General features: G+C 35.8%; 1 protein-coding gene across 2 annotated transcripts in view; it reads right to left on the reverse strand.

Annotated features, from left to right (window-relative positions):
• MMP16 (matrix metallopeptidase 16) overlaps nucleotides 1–18,658 on the reverse strand; it is a 281,625-nt gene that overhangs the window by 228,933 nt on the left and 34,034 nt on the right. The window contains exon 1 of one of the 2 annotated variants that reach the window (XM_037803044.1): nucleotides 18,039–18,102. The exons of the other annotated variant lie outside the window; for it this stretch is intronic. The gene's annotated coding sequence lies outside the window, so the exon portion shown is untranslated. Of the gene's footprint in view, nucleotides 1–18,038; nucleotides 18,103–18,658 lie in introns of those variants that run through there. 2 annotated transcript variants of the gene reach the window in all.

Here is an 18,658-nt window from a genome sequence, read left to right on the forward strand (position 1 = left end):
AACTTTTGGGCAAAAAGATAACAGGCAAAAGAGAACATGAATAATCGTCCTTGTGTAATACTAGAGAAGAACCTCAAAGTACTTTCCATTATGTGTTATATACGTGTAAGTACAAACCATCTAACCACCTACAGATGGAAGAGGAAGAAGATAACTAATATTTACTGAGTGTATTCTATGCATCATGGGCACTACATCTAGCATTGTACTTACATTATTTAATCCCAAGAGCAACGCTGTGACGTTATAAACAATTTAAGATTAAAAAAGTAACCTGGTCAATGTTACTCAGCTAGTATGTAAGCAAGCTCTGGAGACTATGAACTCCCTAGGGAAAAGGGCTGTGTCTATGTTCTGTATTCCAGTGCCCGACACAGGGTTAAGAAAATGAATGTTTCAATGCTTAGAAATGAAGTGACATCTGAACCCTAGTGGATTCTAGCCAAAGCCCCATTCTCACCAAAAAACAGAAATAAATTATAAAACACAAATAATCAGGGCTATGCATAGCAGTGAGATGTATTGTTAATAGGAAAAGGGTGGGCATAAAAAACATAAAAGCTACACATTTCTAAATAAATAGTAACATTTATTTGGATTTAACTATTCAGAAGAGCATCATGTGTTTTACAGGATGGAGGTACACACAGGCTTAAATGAAGAAACAAAACCACATCCACATTTTATTAAAGCAGAAGAAAATAAAAAATACTTCATTTTTGCAAGTTGTGTTTGTATTTTATTTGATTCTCAAGCTCTCCATCAGCTTGGCATAGAAATATGGACTTGCCTACCAATATTACACTTCATAAAACTCCCAAGCATTTTTCTGGAACTTCAGCAGAAACAGAGGTTAAGCCACCCACTTTTGTTTTACTGCTTTTGCCTCTATTAGGCAGAAAAAACATACCTTGAGGCTCCTTGCTGGAAAAACTACTTGGTACTAAGCAGAATCTGCATGTTCAGGTTTGTTGGCTTCCATCAATACTGTGGCAGTTATATAGGCTATTGGTTGTTTCCATTTTATATTTCTAGGTTTCTTTGGGCTTTGTAAGCATTTTACCCTCTGTTGTTAAAGCCTTTTTTTCAGATAATTGGCAATTTTGGAGTGAAGTTTTTAAATTCAAGAGGAATAATGCTTATGTACTACTGTCTTTGCCACCACACTTCTATATAAATTACAGATATAGGAAATCAATTACGAGAATCAAAACTCTCTGCTCCATGCCCTATAACAATGTCATCTTCCACTGTCCCAAGAAAAGTGTTCAAAAACAAATATAACACAAAGAAAGGTACAATTTCCTAACAATTTTTCTCTCCTTTTTAGAAATCTAGCTACACTGACTTGAATTTCCCAAAAATATTATCCTCACAAATGTATCATAGCATATATAAACTTTACTGGCATATTATTTAGAGCAGGGCTTAAATTACAGGAGACCCTAAGAGGAGGGGGCTCTATGAGGACAAATTTTTCCTCAATCAGAGGTTAGTGTTTAGAAATCTTGACAAAATGTATATTGCGCAAGAATGATATACTTCTCCATTGCTTTTAGGTCAATGCTAGAGCCATAAAAGCAACTAATAAATATTTGACTGAAATTAAAGTCAACAGTTTTGCCCAATAAAAAAATAGTTTGCATGTCTTAAAGTATTAGAAACAGGGACTAGGCAAAAACTAGGAAGGATGGATAGGTTAATAACCGCACATGCACTGAGCAACTCGTGTTAGGCACGAGTCGGTGATTATCTCAATTCTCAAAGCAATCCTTTGGGATATAATCAGGTCATGGCCAGGCCTTTCATACTCAGAATCAACTTGGCCTTGGGCACAGCACATAAATAACTGCCCATGCCCACTACTAGTTGTCATTACTCAGAAGCGAAGTAGCGGCTCTTGCAGGAAGCAAAGCTTTGTTATAGACCATGGGGCTGATATAGAATATGGTGTATCCCAAAAATGGTGGTCCAAGTCCAGATAGTAGAGTTTATACAATCATATAAACAAATCATGCTGAAGTTTATACCCATCAGACTAAGGGCATCTATTATTAGTGAATATGCCATTCTTTGACGTATTTGCTTCAGTTGAAAGACAAATGATCCTCAACTTGGGATTCGATAAGTAAATTTTTATGAATTTACAGTGCTGTCAGCAGTTTTGGAGATTAGCTAGAATAAATTTATCATTTCATAGACCAGACAACCTAGTGAAATTGACACATAATTATCTAAGAATCAGGGTTCCTAACAGCTTATCCAAGTTTTTTTGTTGTTGTTTTGTTTTGTTTGGGTTTTTTTTAATGGCATCATACTTCCACCTATCTGATGCCCCCACATTTTCTGGAGCTTCCCCTGCTATTGGAAAATGGGCAATTCACAACTTGAAGGAAATTTTCTGCTAGCAGTATCAGTTCCACTTAGTGCTCTCTAACAGACCATCTACTTAGTAGCTTGTAGAGACATAAAAAGAAATGTGCCTGTCTAAGGTGAGCAACGTTCTGTTTCTTAATGGGAGCCCCTAGAGCATGAAAAAGTGAACACATTGCAATATTTTCCTAACCAGTTTTATCATTTGGATTTCAATCATGCCGAATCAGTAGCAATTACCTTCAAATAGCTATTTCATGACTCTTGAAAACCTTTGCATTGCACAGTTTCTCACAGAAATTGGTCACATTAGTTGAGAATCTAATAACTATTCTAAAACAGTGTAGGAAGTCACAGAAAATTAATACACATGTAGGGGGAAGAGGCATATATGATTCATGCTAACTTTTATGGCACCTGAGGGCCATTACAGCATCCTTCCTTGTCATTTGCCCATTTTGCCACCTCACATCTTCACGTAAATATTGTGATCTTTGATTTGCATTTACGTAAGAGGACATGTACAGAGAAAGCTAACATTTGCATAGTACTTTATGAATCATAGGGACTTTAGAAAGTATTATCATTTGATTCTTATAAAATTCTGGGATCCATCTTTTCCATTTCACAGCTCAGAAAACTGAAAGGAGTCCAAAAGGTTAAGTAACTTGCCCGAGACTCCACTGGTAGTTGTAACACAGCCAAATCTTAAATCTAAATCTTTTAGCTTCTGATCTCAAGCTTTTCCCTTTACCCAAGGCTGTCTCCCATTTATTATGTCTTCTTTGTGCCCTCACAATCCTCAAAAGAGACAAGAGGCTGCTGACATCCCACCTTATTGCACTTATGAATGTGACTACCTCCTCATACCAGGCTATGAATTTTTGCAGCCTGGAACGTATGTGTCTTACTTTTATATAGCCAGCACTTAGCATGACACCTGGCACACAGCAGGCACTTAATAGATAATTGCTGACTGCATAAAGAAGACTGCCACCTCAGAGTCAGTTGCTATTTTCCTCTCACCATTAAAAATTAAGGGTTAGTTTCATTATCAAATACAGCACATGGTGAAATGATGCTATTCCTAAATACCTAAAGGGTGTCACCCTTGTTCCTAGAATCTGATTTCTTCCCATAAGTTAGTTAGAAAACCACTGGTCAAGTCTTCCAAACATCCGAATTTTAAGCAAATATTTAGTTTTTCCTCCCCATCCGTATGATGGGCATAGTGTAAATGCAATGTTTGTGTTCATGAGCTTGTCAATAGGAATGTCACCCTCCATTTTCTCAAATTCCCCACTCCTTTGCTGCTCTTCAATTTTTCATCTTTCCACTCACAATTCTTTATTTTCTCTATTTCCAGTGTGTCATCTCCTACACTGCAAGCATTGAATGCCTGCCACAGTTCTTAGCTACATCCTAGATACAGAAGCAGGCCCAGTTTCTCCAGTACCTGGGAATGGAGGGTCTATGCAGAATTCCCCAAATGTAAGAAGTTGCAGTCCAGACGGAAGCACTGGGTTGTATGCAACAGGCAAACAGAAGCCAGTGAACTTGGCTGATTAAGGTAGGGCTCTTTTGGCAGTTTGCAGAATGGACTGCAATGTGGGGGAGGGATAATTGATTCTGTGCCAAGGTGTTTCATTGCCTTAAAATTTTTAACTTTTTAATTTTATTCGTGGAAAATGGTACTAAGTAGTTATTACTGCATCATACTGAAATTTAAAATCACTCAAGTGTTTCTTTCAGGACACTGGGAAGTCTTGACCAATATTTGATGTGGTTGTGCAACTCACTGATAGAATCCTTAGTCTGTGCTTTTCCTTCAGCCCCCAAAGAGGCCTGATCTAAGACATCTAAGGCAAAGCAGCAGTGACCATGTCACTAATACTGCTGCTTGTCTTTCACTGAGAATGTCCCAAATAATAGAGTAAAACAGCAAGAGGACTTCCTGTAAAGGAAGCAGTATCAGAGAGGAACCAGGATGATCAATGACACAGATGGACAAGGTCCCTGCACCCATCTCAAGGATAAATTAGGAAGACAGAAAGAGAGAAGAAAGGAATAGCACAGCTACTAAGCAACATAAAAAATAAGATCATGAAAAAAGGATAAACTGACACTGAGCCCAATGCTGATGGTCAGGTGGAATGAGCCAGTACAGCCTGAACGGTTGTTTCAATACTAAGCCTCTCCCAGCTAACTTGGTTGGGTGCCCCAACTCACACCCCTCAAAAAAAAATCAATGATCTATCAACTGAAGTATTAACATTCAGACCTCCCAGATCTCTGGAAACAGCATCCACACCACTGGCCACTGTTTTTTCTAGGATCTATTAGAACATTCTAATATTACTCCTGATGGAAAAACATTTTAAATAGAATACCTTTTAGGTGGAATTTCAAAGAAAAATCAACTAGACATAAGAAGAGTTAATTTCACAGGCCACTATTGTTAGATACATGTCTGTTTCATATGTTCACTGATACTAAAATATCTCATATTAGACTTGGGCATAAAAAACCTTTATCTCTCATTTCCTTTATCTAGTTGGAATTTAGTATATAGCACCCTTTAATACTGAATGTTATGCACTTAAATTGGCATGCTCAAGGTCACCTTCAAACACTTCAACCTTCTGGAATGGCACTGCCTTCTCAACCAGTTCCTTAAGAGAAAGGACAATGTTGTAATGCCAGCAACCAACATGGTAACTTACAGAGGATCTCAATAAATAATTATTGAATAAATGTATTATATAATTTAAAATGCATAATTCCCAAGAAGGAAACTGAAGACCAGACCCAAGTCATACAGTCAATAAAACAATTTTAATGAATTTTAGGACCTCTTTTGTGATAATTCAAATTCCAAATTTCTTCCAAACCTTATCAATCACTTCTGTAAATATCAAAGAGAAAAAGGAACAGTGTGTGACCAGTGCAAGAATCAGAGAATAGGGACTTCAATTCTTGTATTCCCACAGCAACTCACACAGAACCTTACCCATAATTAGAAAGCATAAGAGAAATGACTTGTAAATCAATGTATAGTTTCCAAAGTTATTCATTGATATTATCTTTTTGAATAGTTACAACACACTAGTACGCCCACTTTACAGAGAAGAAAACTGAGAATCAGAGAAGCTACTTGGAAGTAAGCAAAAGAGATACGGGATAAATGGCTATTTTACAGGCCTAAGCCTATAAAAAGCCCTTGGCACAAAACGAACACAGAAAGGCAATGCCTAAGCATTTACTGGGTGTCAGACCAATTGTCATTTTCTCTAAAAAATCTCCTTAAAACCTTAGGCTAGACTAAACCTCTGTGTTTTATGCCTTAAAAGTTTCCTGATTTTTCTTCTAACACTCATCAAACCTGATTATTTTTACATAATTAATTATCTTCCTTTCGGAGCGCCTAAAAAGAGTTCACTTACTTGAATCAGAATCCAAACAAGTTTCAGACATTCCCACAACTATTTGAAAGGATCAATAAATGAGTACATCAACCTCATTTACCTGTATATACACCTATGATCTGGTACAAGATCTGGCACTTGCTAGGTGTATGAATAATAAATGAGTGAGCCTAGAGTAAAGCAGGCACACTGATGGATGCTTGGCTTGCTTTGCACCACTCTTCCTAACTTGGGTAATGAAAACAAATATAAGAACTTCTTTAGATTTTACTCAAGATGCCATAAATTTTGTTGAACTGTATTTTAGAAGAATCTTGATAGAAAATCATTTTACCAAAATAGATTCCTTAAGAGGTACACCATAGATTGCCTTTCAGGGATTCAGATTTTAGGAAAGTAGCTTCTCAGAGTTTCAGATAAAAAGTATTATCCCATAGAAACAAACATTAAAATGGAAAAGGCAGCAAACTTGAGAGTCCCAGATACAAAATGTTGGCTTAAAAGTAAAGTGGTAAAGGGGCAGCCGCAAAACAAAAACACCGAGAAGTTGCTAAATAACAGACAGTTAGTTTAAACTGGTAAAATGTGCATTTATGTACTGCATCATGTTTATATAAATGGACTCTGGGACTAGGGCAGGCTGGATTTGAATATTAGACAATACCTACCTCATAAAACATTTGTGGAGATTTCGAATGAGATAATATATATAAAGTGCCTAACACAGTTCATGGCACATAGTAAATGGTCAGTTAAATGTGCATGTATATGTGTGTGCACGTGTAGGCATGAGTGTAGTGGGGTGAATGTCATATTAGCAGTACTAGTATCACTGTTCTCATCATCAGAGTGTTGCTGCTATCATATTAGGAGGAGACAGCAGCAGCCTCAATAAGATCTCCACCTTTTCCCTATATCCAGAGCCCTGGAAAACAGAAAACACTTTTAAGTCATGCTACAGTAGGAAAAAGAACAAAGAAGATACGAATCTTAATGTCTGACACATATGTGCCATAATAGATTACAACCCAAAAAGCATAATCCTGCTTTATTTGTGATTCTATATCAAGGAAGATATACAGTGAAAGAGAAACACACACACACACACACACACACACACACACACACACACACACAACAAATGTCGTTAAGAGAGAAATGAAAGCTTGAGATAGAAAAGGTGACTCTAAGAACACACTACAGATATCTTTAATCCCAGAAAAATTATATTGAGGAAAGAGAATAATTTGAAAGTAAATGTGATCACATAATTGCAATGGAAAATATTTGTGTTGTCACGAGAAACAGGAAAGCAGCCAAAACCTAGGGGCATACAATTGTGAAATCTATGTTAAAAGGTTGGCAGGAGATGAATTTTCAAAATTGCTGACCAGTGAACACTGATCGCTGGTAAAATTCTAGCACAGAAGTTAAGCATGCAGTAACAGAGGCAGTGATCACTGAAAGCGAGAGTGTCAGGGATATTGAATGGAAGCTTAGAGTATCTGACCTCAAAGTTTCCTACCCAAAGACTCTAAGAATCAAAATCCTACAATTCCATAATGTTAGACAAAACAAATGTAATAGAACTGTAAGGGAACTCCAAAGCTCAGTCTCTGCTACTAGGCAGGCTTCAAATAAATCATTCCAGAAAAAAAAGTATCTCTCCTTCTTTAAACAGCTAAATAGCATAGAATCTGACTTTTATGAGATCCTGACCTTGAATCCTTTGAACTGACCCATTGGAGGAATATGACATTTTACTCCGGATTACTCTTACACAGAGTGATATATGACACATAAATTCTGACACGAAATGACACTATTCTACTTTCTAGTCACAAAGTGAATTGAATACATTAAATAAAACAAATGGGCATATACCAGCAAGACTACAAGAAAGCTCCCTAATTTGAATGGTTGAAACCAATTTTCAGGTTTTAAAACGATTTACAAATTTGAAGGGGTATTTCCTTTGGAAGAATTTTCCTGATTCAAAATTAAAAAATTCCATATATCATCTTGGCCTGAGTGCTTAAAAATACTAGAAGCTGTTAAGTATTTTCAAATCAAATTCTTCCTCTTAATAATTTAACAGCAACAAAACAAATGTATTCTGAACATTACTACTTTCTTCCAGGAAGAGCTCAATAATAAAATGGAATGCCATCAACAAAGATTCTTTATGTCAAAACATGCCAATGGAAGAGAAGTCATCAGGAAGGTCCAGAACAAGCAGTCATGATGGAGGAGGTAAGCCAGGGCAGGATTCAATCACAGAAACCAAGACAGAAAAGCTCTTCAAGGGGGATGAAGAAACCAAGTAAGATAAAAACAACAAAGCGGTGGCCAGTTGGGTTTGACAACATTGGGGTATGGGGTTTATTATTCTTCACAAAAAACGGGATTCTGTGAAATGGTAGCAGACATCTGATTAGCTGTTAGAGAATTAATTTGTGATGAGGGAATGGTGAAAACAAACATAGACCACTGTTGCAAGTTCTGCTGTGAAGGAAAGCAGAGATTCAGCATGGCAGTTTAGAGAGTAATATTGCACCTAAGTCTCAGTTTCTTTCTCCATACACCCACTCACACCCACACCCACCCACGCACACCCACACACACCTACACCCCCCAACACCACACACACACCACACACACACACAGACATGTGAGAAGATACACTAGAAACTAGAATATATGTTTATATGCCAGTGAACATGACTGAGTGGGGAAGGAATAACTGCAGAATCAAAGTACCTGATAAGGTCACAGGGCACAAAGTATCATCATCCTTGTCATCGACATCCTTGTCATATTTACCACCTTCTTCATCATCATCACCAATCATCAACATCCCTAACAGTATTAACCCCTTTCTATTTTTCCAACATATTAAATCTTGGAGGGACTGGCCTTGGAGAGAAGTGGTTTTATGGACAGAGAGGAAGGTATAAAAAGTAATTATTAAGGATAAAGGGATAGTAAACCTACCACAGAAGAGAAGCATAGTATTTAGTAGTGTTCAATGTTTGTTTGAGATTTGTGAGGATGACTTTAAAGTGAGACCAATAGCAAATTGGTGTTTTTCTTTAGCAGCATTCTACTACTTGGATGCAGACACAGGATCTAGGGATAGCTGAGTTTACCTAGGTATAGAGGTTTGTTTGATAAGCAATTGTTAGGCCAGTGCTTGCTTAACCAGACAGTTGGGCACCATCACCTGGCCAAGCTGACACATGAACCTAACCATCACACACAGGATCTATGGATAGCTGAGTTTACCCAGATATAGAGGTTTGTTTGATAAGCACAATGAAGGAGAAATTTATGAGGAATTTAAGGCTATTTGTAAGGGAGGGATTATAATCTGCTTTTACTTCAACTATTATCCAAACCCAGAGGCATATTTTATAACACGCTCCTTGACTGGTCTCTGATTATTCTTCCAGTCTTGTATTCATCTCTCACTTACCTCCAATGCCTAAGTCCACAGACATATTCAGATCCTTGCACATCCCGTTAGACGTCGGGTATTCCATCACATTTATGCCTTTCCACAGACTGCCTCCTTTTCTTCGATTTCTCCAACCTTAGTTCCTCCTCTTCACTTTGCCAAACACTTAACTGGTCTTCTAAGCCTCAGATATGCAATCAGCTCCCATGCACTCCTGAAGCACTGGGGCTTGCTCTATTCAGGCACTTCTCACCTGAACTGTGTGAGCACTCACCTGCCTTCACCCACTGGTGGCAATAACTCCTTAAGGATAGAGAATTGTTCTTAGATGTATATGCTTAGTACACCTAGCACCATGCTTGGTAAAGAAAGAAGATGCTGAAAAGAAACATGTTGAATAAACGGATGAAAAAATGACTGATTCTACAAAACAATGAATGATGTGTAAGTTCACTGATAAGCAGACTCCAGAAGATAGAATGGTCAAATGTAAATGATTCTATCTGTAATCATTAAATTCTGACTCTGTGAAAGGTAAATGAGGAGAGGCAAATGAATCTGATGAGACTCTTTCATCTGTGCTCTTCAAAAAAGGAAGGAAATTAATATTTGCTATATCAGCAGGTGCCATGTAATAAAAGAATCATATCAAAAAATGAGATATTTAGGCTAGCCTGGATTGAGACTAAATAATCAAAGTGAACAACTTTCACTATCAAGGACTTTCTTAAACATTGCATTCATCAAACATACCCCTGGTCCTAACCTGGTTCCAACAGTATGTCCCCAAAACTTTCCTTAACAGATACAAATGCACATTTATTCATCATTATCCAATTCTCTTACAATAGATTATTGTTGTCTAGAAAAAGAAGCACATTAAAGAGTAAAGAGCAATAAAAAGTCACCTTAGTAAGACCAGCAGTTAGCCAGACAAGATTTTAGAGGGGGAGTTCAAAAATCTAAAATAGATGGCAATATGAATAATTAATATTACAGTACCATTTCTAAATAGGAACCATGAGAGTCAAAATTGTAGCCTCATCTCCCCAACTTTTTGTGTGAATCTAGATAATGATCAAAGGCAGCAATGAATGGCTGATATTAGAAATAGTAAAAAATAAAACAAACAAAAAACAAACCAATAGTTATGACAGATATACTAGATGAGTGTGAGGTTATCTGAAATAAAATTTATTATTTGCAGAGTAACCTAAGTAGTTACATAATGCCCTTCTTAACACCTTAAGACCACAAAAGATTATCCCAAATTCTTGGAAAAGTTTTTGAACGATGAATTTAGTCCAAAATAGATTAGCTGTTTTTCAGGATCCATTTCCTCCTATTCAGTTTTTGCCATATATTACTTAAATATCAAAAAATCAGAATAGGATCTAATAAAATGTACCATGTGTACCTGCTATCAATAGTTATAGTTCCAGTAACAATCTCAGAGAGCAATGCTCAGCAACATCACAAATAATTCCATTATGAACATCAGAAAAAATTACACAGCAGAGTCTTTATTTTCTTCTTAGACAAGATGGGAATTCACTCTCATAATCTCTTAAGCTATGACTCTTACGTTCTCATGCTCAACCTTCACAAATCAACAAAAACCACTATGAGTCTTGTTGCAAATGGTAGGATTTTAAAGATGTTATAGATTCTAGCAATTTCGTCACTTCAAACTGTGTTTTTGAGACACACTGCACACAATTTTTTTAAAGCCAGTATCACTCAGGGTATTCAACATTCCTAGTCAAGCAGTTTAGATAATTGACATTATAAGCAAATAACGTTTTAAACTTGTAGAAGTGGATACAGAGAATCAAGTCATGACAATCATATTAAGAAACAAAGACAACAGTGTTGTACCCTCCCAACTACCCCCCTCAAATGAAACAAAAGTATATCCTATACTGCAAGAGCTTCTTTTATCACCCAAAGCACAAGAGTATGTGTGTGTGGTATGCGTGCATGTGTGTGTTTCAATAATCAGCCAGCATTCTGTGGTCCACTGCAGCTTTAGTGTCAAGTGTTACTTATCACCCTCGGGAATAATTCTAGTCTCTATAAAAGCTTAAATAAGATATGAAAGTAATTCTCTTCTTCCTACTTTCAAATACATTGCTTTCTATTTACGCAAATGTTCAGCTAAGTCTCTTGGAAAATTTCAGAGAAGAACTACTCTAAATAGCTATAAAGAAAAAAACTAAGTTACCCATGATTTCAAAGAAAATATTTTCAAATTTTCCTTTATATATGTAGGGTTTACAATATTAAAATTCTTTATTTCATCAGTGCATATCTTACATCATGAAAGAAAGTATATAAAACAATCATTGTGATTCATACATTTTTACCCACAACTACTTGGGAGTTAGTAATGATCACTGCAGAGAAGTTAACATTCACCACCTTTAAATTATAAATAAAAGAACCCATGTAAGATTTATTAACTAATATACACTGATTAAATAAATTATGTCATTAAGTCAAGTTTCATTCTGCTTCTATGTTTTTTTAAAAGGAATATAAAATATTGATTCAGTTGAATGTAAAAATCGCAAATGTTCAACAGTAACCACACTAAACTAAAACAATCATTTTTATTGCCAGCTAAACATTTTTTCACTTTATAATATTTTCACTATAAAAGATTTTCTTTTTCTATGTACTGAATATTCTTAAAGTTAGAACATCTTAATTACACTACACAGTTTAAAAGAGGAATGAAATAAATCTGCTTTAGGAAAAAGAACATATGCAATACATATTAACTAACTATTCTTAAGCCATCAAATTCAAACTAAAGATGTTCAACTTCTACAGTTTAAAAAAATTTTTATTTCCATTTCAAAACATTCAGAATTTTGAAAATGAGCAAAAGCACTGAATAGCTCAGCAGCTCAATACTAATTACTTTGGCTGTATCTCCACCATATATTTATCACTATGATTATATATACTTTCTTTAAATACATTTAATTATGAAAATCCTATTCAGGCTATTAAGACTAAGTCTCAAACCTCAAGATCTACATCTATACCTACATGTGCTATTAGGATGAAACTCATCTAAGCTTTAGGAAAATTCTAATCCAGAGATTCACAAATGTGTTCCAGAAAATGGGCTGGAAAGACACATGTATTATCCTTTTCTCTTTCCTGTTCCACCATAGCTAAAATTCTGTTCCAGGCAGTTGCACTGGTTATTTTGAAAATTAATGTCTATGCAGATCATAAACATAATGCAGAGAGCACCTTTGTGGACCACAAGGGTAGTTATGTTTACTTAACTATTACTAAGGAATCCAGTTAGCTACTCTTCAGACATTAGTTTGGAAAATGAATGAATTTATGGTTTACTACTAAGCCTGCACTGTATTTATAACTAGTGATACATAGAATAATCTTCCACAGATTCACTTTTCTATTCTACAACATCAGGTCCAATGTGTTCTCAGAATGATTCTTTTGTTTTGAGAAACTAAATAATACAGCTCTGCTCTTCAGCAGCAGGCAGGTACCCATGCAGTAATATCTGATGGGTATCTGTAAGATCTTCTGCACCACTACTGATTGAAATGAATTCCCAAAAATTTATTGAGCATCTTTAATTAGTACAGTGCCAATTCCAGAGGCATGTTGCTTGAAATTCTACATATGGCAGGGGACATGGCTAAATTATTTGAAAGGTAAGGCCTGAAAAGCAAACACAGACTGCCACTGGTGATCTCTCAAATCTTCTCCTTCTCTTGGCCTTGTACTTTTTAAACCACTGCCACTCAAAATGAAATCCTGAAACCTGTACTTTTTGTGGTTCCAATATCCCTTTTTACCCTGATATCCCTGGTAACACTAAGTCCCACAACAAAGGTCTAAAATCTAGGATTTGTAATGGATTGTGAGAATGCAACTACTGCTTGGGAAATTCTGTTCTAAAGAGGGTGGATCGTAAATTGTTGCAGTGGCCATGTTTGTTTCTGAGATTTGGGTGTGTTACAGTATTGGTGTGGCAATATCTATATGTAGGTTGATAATTCCCTAGAACTTTGAAGTGAGGGAAAGCATGAAAGGCACAGGGTTGGGGTAATCCAAACTTAGTAATTTAGGAGTACTGCAGAAGCTATGTTAATTATAGTGGAAGGCACTCCACAGTCATAACAGCTATAGAAATGATTCAGGTTCAAAAAGGTACCCAAATGAAACCATTCTAGGTGTTTCTGAATAATTTTTTTTAAAATGGGAGATTGATGGGAGAATCATTTTGCAATCTGGTGGGAATCAAGGTTTGCATTGGTATGGGAATGTTTTCACATTGTAAGAAGCAATTTGAGAAGATTTTATAATGTTCTGCTTGGAACATGATGACTTTATTATCTGGGGTCGAGGTAAGGGAGCTATACATAACCCAAGTTAATGGATTTGCAAGGAAAACATAGCTGCATTGGTTAAAGAAGGAAAACAGATACAGGTTGAATTACTGGCCCAGTATTGTACTGTCTGATACCAAAGCCAGATACCTGAGGCTACTGAACTCCTGAGATATGGCTAGTGCCACATTTTATGTAAACTATCTCATTAATAATTTTGTTATTGATTACATGGTGAAATATTTTGGATATTACATTAAATAAACATATTACTATACCTCTTTTTATATTTTTTAATGTGGCTACTAGAAAATTTAAAATTACCTATATGACTCACATTATATTTCTATTGGGCTGTACGGGTCTAGTGTATTGCACAGGTCAGGTAACATCCTTCTGGAAATATTTCGGGAGCTTCTGGAACAACATCAAAGGGCATTTTATGAAAGTTTTGAGGGACTGCATTCCCCATTGCATTGTTCCCACGAAGGAGCAAGGGAGCGTGGGCAAGGTTTGTAAAAGCAACCTCACAATGTTGCAGGCAGGACTTTTCTGAGACTTCACTAATGAGTACCTCGAGAGGGGTAACACCTGTTTACTGCTGTTTACCTATTTAATGCTACTGCATTTGGTGATCAAGAGGGAAAACAAAGTATGGAGGCATGTTTTCCCCACGTTTTTCATTAGAGACACTAAATGCTTCTCCATATTCCTTTTGACAGTGCAATCTAAAAGGAACTCTATTATGCTAGAAGTCCTCCATGACACACAATGAGGGAGCTATGGTACATCTAAAAGAATCACAAAGCCCCACCTGTACTAAGCATTAAAGAAAGAGAAATGTACTGAAGCCAGAAGGTTGGTGGCAGCAGAAATTAATAGATCCCCAGAGGTAGATGAACTTCTGTGGGCAGGATTCAGAGGTCTCCCCAGCATTCCCCACCCCTCCTACATCTCACACTACAAAGCAGAGTCTCCCTCCACAGATAATTTCAAAAAAGTGGCCTGTGATTTTACTAAACTGTCTGTGCTGACAAAAAGCCCAACTGCAACTACTTAAGAGGCGAAATTAGTACATGGATCGTTTGCAAGTAAATAAATATAAAATACTTCTATTTTGTTTTGAGAAAATTCTACTGAAATTCAGACAAACCAAAATTTAAAATTCAATGTAATAGAACATTGTTCTATAATAATCCCAGGAAATGTGGAAAAAAATCAGTTTAGGAGATGGAATCAAACATTAGAACTTCTTCCTATGTTTCTTTTAATCTCATTCTTTATTTCTATTTTGTGTATATTTTAGCAGATGTATATAACTTACCACTAACCAAATAAAATATATTGGAAGGTGCTCCAAAATTTAATCTTTAAATTACATTAAAGATTAAAAAATCTTGAAAAATTTTGGAGGTAACTGCAATAAATAACTGTATAGTTAATATAAAAAAAGGGTGGAGGGTGCCTTCCACTATAATTAACGTAGCTTCTGCAGTACTCCTAAATTACTAAGTTTGGATTACCCCAACTCCGTGCCTTTCATGCTTCCCCTCACTTCAAAGTTCTAGGGAATTATCAACCTACATATAGATATTGCCACACCAATATTGTAACACCCCCAATTCTCACTTAATAATGAACAACAAATTTCAATCCATACTAAACTATTTCCCAAATTTACTGAAACTTGTACACAAATAATTAAAAGTTGCCAATTTAGATTCTTTAAATTATAATCTTTGCATGTTCTTAAAATTGAGTGCCTGTTTCTCTGACACTCCATAGCCCTATAAAATCTTGCCCAATATTTTAAAGTATATTCTCTTTAATCAGCCTCACAGAGTACTCAAAAAATCAGAAGACACAAAGTAATAAGGATGAATTCTCACTCCAAAGCAACTGCTGAAAGGTATAAACAAAGCAAAGCCAAAAAGTGTAAGCCTCTGATCAAAGAAGTCTTTGTAATTCCAACATCTGACTGTCTGTTCAGATACAATTGAAAACATCTTCTGTTTAATTTTTTTAAGAATATTTGAAGGGAGAAAGAAAACAAATTACACAGACAAGGTTGTTTTAACTAAGAATTCACTTATACTATGTGAAAGCCCACCTTAAATTCATCTAAAGAATCCAAAAGGATTATAATAATAATTTATTGGCTCATGGAAATAATAGATGATCAACACAAGAATTAAGAGGGCGTGCCCAAAGTTAAGAATCCATCCTTACTAGCTTCTTAGTCAAAAATATCAGCAGAAGAGCCAGAAAAAGGAGAATAAGGTATAACATTTTCCAAATGATCCTAAAGGAAACTTTGTATAATGCCATTATGACAACGGTTCTGGATCCCTTGAGAAGGAGGCCATTGAGGCTGCGAATACCACAATCATATTATAGTCCTGGCCTACTGACCCTTAGGTCAGCATGTTTTCCAGTCAGTAGCTCTTAACTGGGGAGCCCATCATATTTAATTGTGGGCCTTAACAATACATTTACCCAGGCCCTAAGAGATCTGAGATCTGAGTCTGCGTAACCACGAAGAGAGCATGAGCTGCATCTGGTGCTAGAATCATTAGAGGAGAGTGCTCCCAAGAATCATGGTAAGTAGACAATGTTTTCCCAAGTCTATGCTACACTATCAACCTATACTATTTATCTCAAGAAAGTCTACTCATTCTTCTTAGGAATTTTTTCTGAGAGCATCTTCTGATCATTTCCCTAACCTGACCACATCCACAAGCACTTTTATGTCTCACATCAAAGTTTTCAAGTTTTGTTCAAACCGTTCCTGCCTATTCCTTGATAACTAAAAATCTGCAGATTGGGATATAAAGAAATATTAACAGACATTGCTAAGGAATTAAAATTTGTATTTAAAATTCCAGAGTTTTTATGCATGCAAATGAGGTAAAAATATAATGAACTTTAAACTATAAATGTTCCTTCTATGTAGTCTACTGAGTTTCCAGGGACATAAATTATAATTTATCATATTATAGACACATGATGATGAAAATGTTATCTCTTTTTTCTATATATATATGTGTGTGTACACACACACACACACACACACACACACACATATGCCTCTTTCTTCATCTTTTCTTATTACATTGACTAGAGCTTTGGAACAATACTAATATCAGTGAAAGTGATCTCTTTGAGGTTATTTTCCCCTGACTGACTAGACATGTTTCTATTAAATCACCATTATCCACAGGTGATAGCTATGCAATTGTATTCTACTAAGGTGTTTTGTTTGGTTCTCTTTTTTAAAAAAAGCAAATAGGTATGGATAGTAGAGTTTGTCAAAAGATTTTTGATATCCTTTGAAAGGATCATATGGTCTTTGTCTATTACTATGGTGTATGAAATCAATAAGTATCTTATTTTTAAACAATTTTACTTGTCACAACGTATTATTCTTTTATCATATCATTTAATTCAATTTTATTCAAGATTCTTGCACTGAAATTTGTTTTGATATATGCTATGACTTTCTTTTTATATATGTATGCCATATTTAAGTAATGTGATATCAATGTGGAATTTTGACATAAAGGTATTTCTCTATCACCTTAACTACTAAGTGTCTCTTACACACAGTACTTTCTGGTCCTGGCTCGGTGGCAACTGATTCTGATTCTGGATTAAATTAGGTAGATCACTGAGTGAAGAGTATAAATTCTCACGTTCTTCAGCAGAGTTCCATTGGTTCCATTTAAATGTGGGACTTGTAAGACATTAGTGGTTGATATGAAATTTTATTTGACAATAATGTGGCCCAAATATTTTATACAAAACTCTTGTTCTTATAGTCCTCCTTTATTTTGATTTCTTTATTATTTTTCCTTTTGTGTTAACACAACTAAAGCACAATGTTAACTGCATGAACATTTGAGTCAGATAGACCATGCCTTTGGGTATAGATGTTGAAGCTGATCAGTTTTTAACTCTGGGCAAGTTATTTAACCTATCCATTAATTTCCTTATATAGAGTATGTGGTTAAACAGATTTAACTAAATAACAAAGTTATTGTGAAAATTAAATATCACCATGCACATAATGTGGTTAGCAATTTACATGTACTCCACAGAGCCACACTTCCCTTCCCATCCTTACCTTAAGCCCCCATTTGCTATTTATGGATACATGTCCATATACATGATATCCTTTAGAGATATCACACTGTCTTGCCCAGAATCCTTACCTCGGTACCTAAAACCAAGTCACCTTGACTGAGTGCACATTCTATTTGCAAGTACACTAATAGAAAACAACTAAATGTTTTACAAAGAAACATTATTAAAAATAATCAAGTTATACTCTGACCTTTGAGACCTAGAACAATCCACCATCTCTAATATTCCATACAAAATTCACTCACATTCCCAAAAATGTACCTCTTGGATGTGTCTTCCTCCACTCCCATAGGCGACACCCACATAAGCCACTTGTTGACCACGTGACAGCATCACCCACATGCCTAACCTGTGTTTAACAATGTAAATCATAATATTTTTCAAAACACGAAAATGGTACCAAGTGTTGAATAAATGTTGAAACAAGCAGTGATAATAGTTAACAATAAATGCACAGTCTTTCATAAATCATTTGCCCCAAAGCATCATCCCTCTTTGTTCACAAATAGTAGTTTGCCAGAAGTAAGTACTTGACACTGTTAAGATAAGACAGACCGTCTTCAACTATTTTTGTAAAAGACACTTTAAATGACAACAGGCACTGGCTCTGTGTTATCCAGAACAGCACTGTACTGCTAAACTTCAAAATACACGAAGCAATGTCCTATCACCCCAATCTCACAGCTTTTAAAATGATGCTGCTTATGTATCACAGACATACAGGCATGGGTAAATAGCTCTTGAGTAATTTATTTCAACACTTGAACACTTGGCTTTTGCAATCAATGTGGTGCACACTGAATACACTCTTACCTATTCTTAAAAAAAAAATGTTTAGTTAAAAAAGGACTTGAGGGATCACCTAACCTTGTTTTCGCCAT

The sequence above is a fragment of the Choloepus didactylus genome, chromosome 14 (genome assembly GCF_015220235.1).
Source record: "Choloepus didactylus isolate mChoDid1 chromosome 14, mChoDid1.pri, whole genome shotgun sequence".
NCBI classification, from domain to species: Eukaryota; Metazoa; Chordata; class Mammalia; order Pilosa; family Megalonychidae; genus Choloepus; species Choloepus didactylus.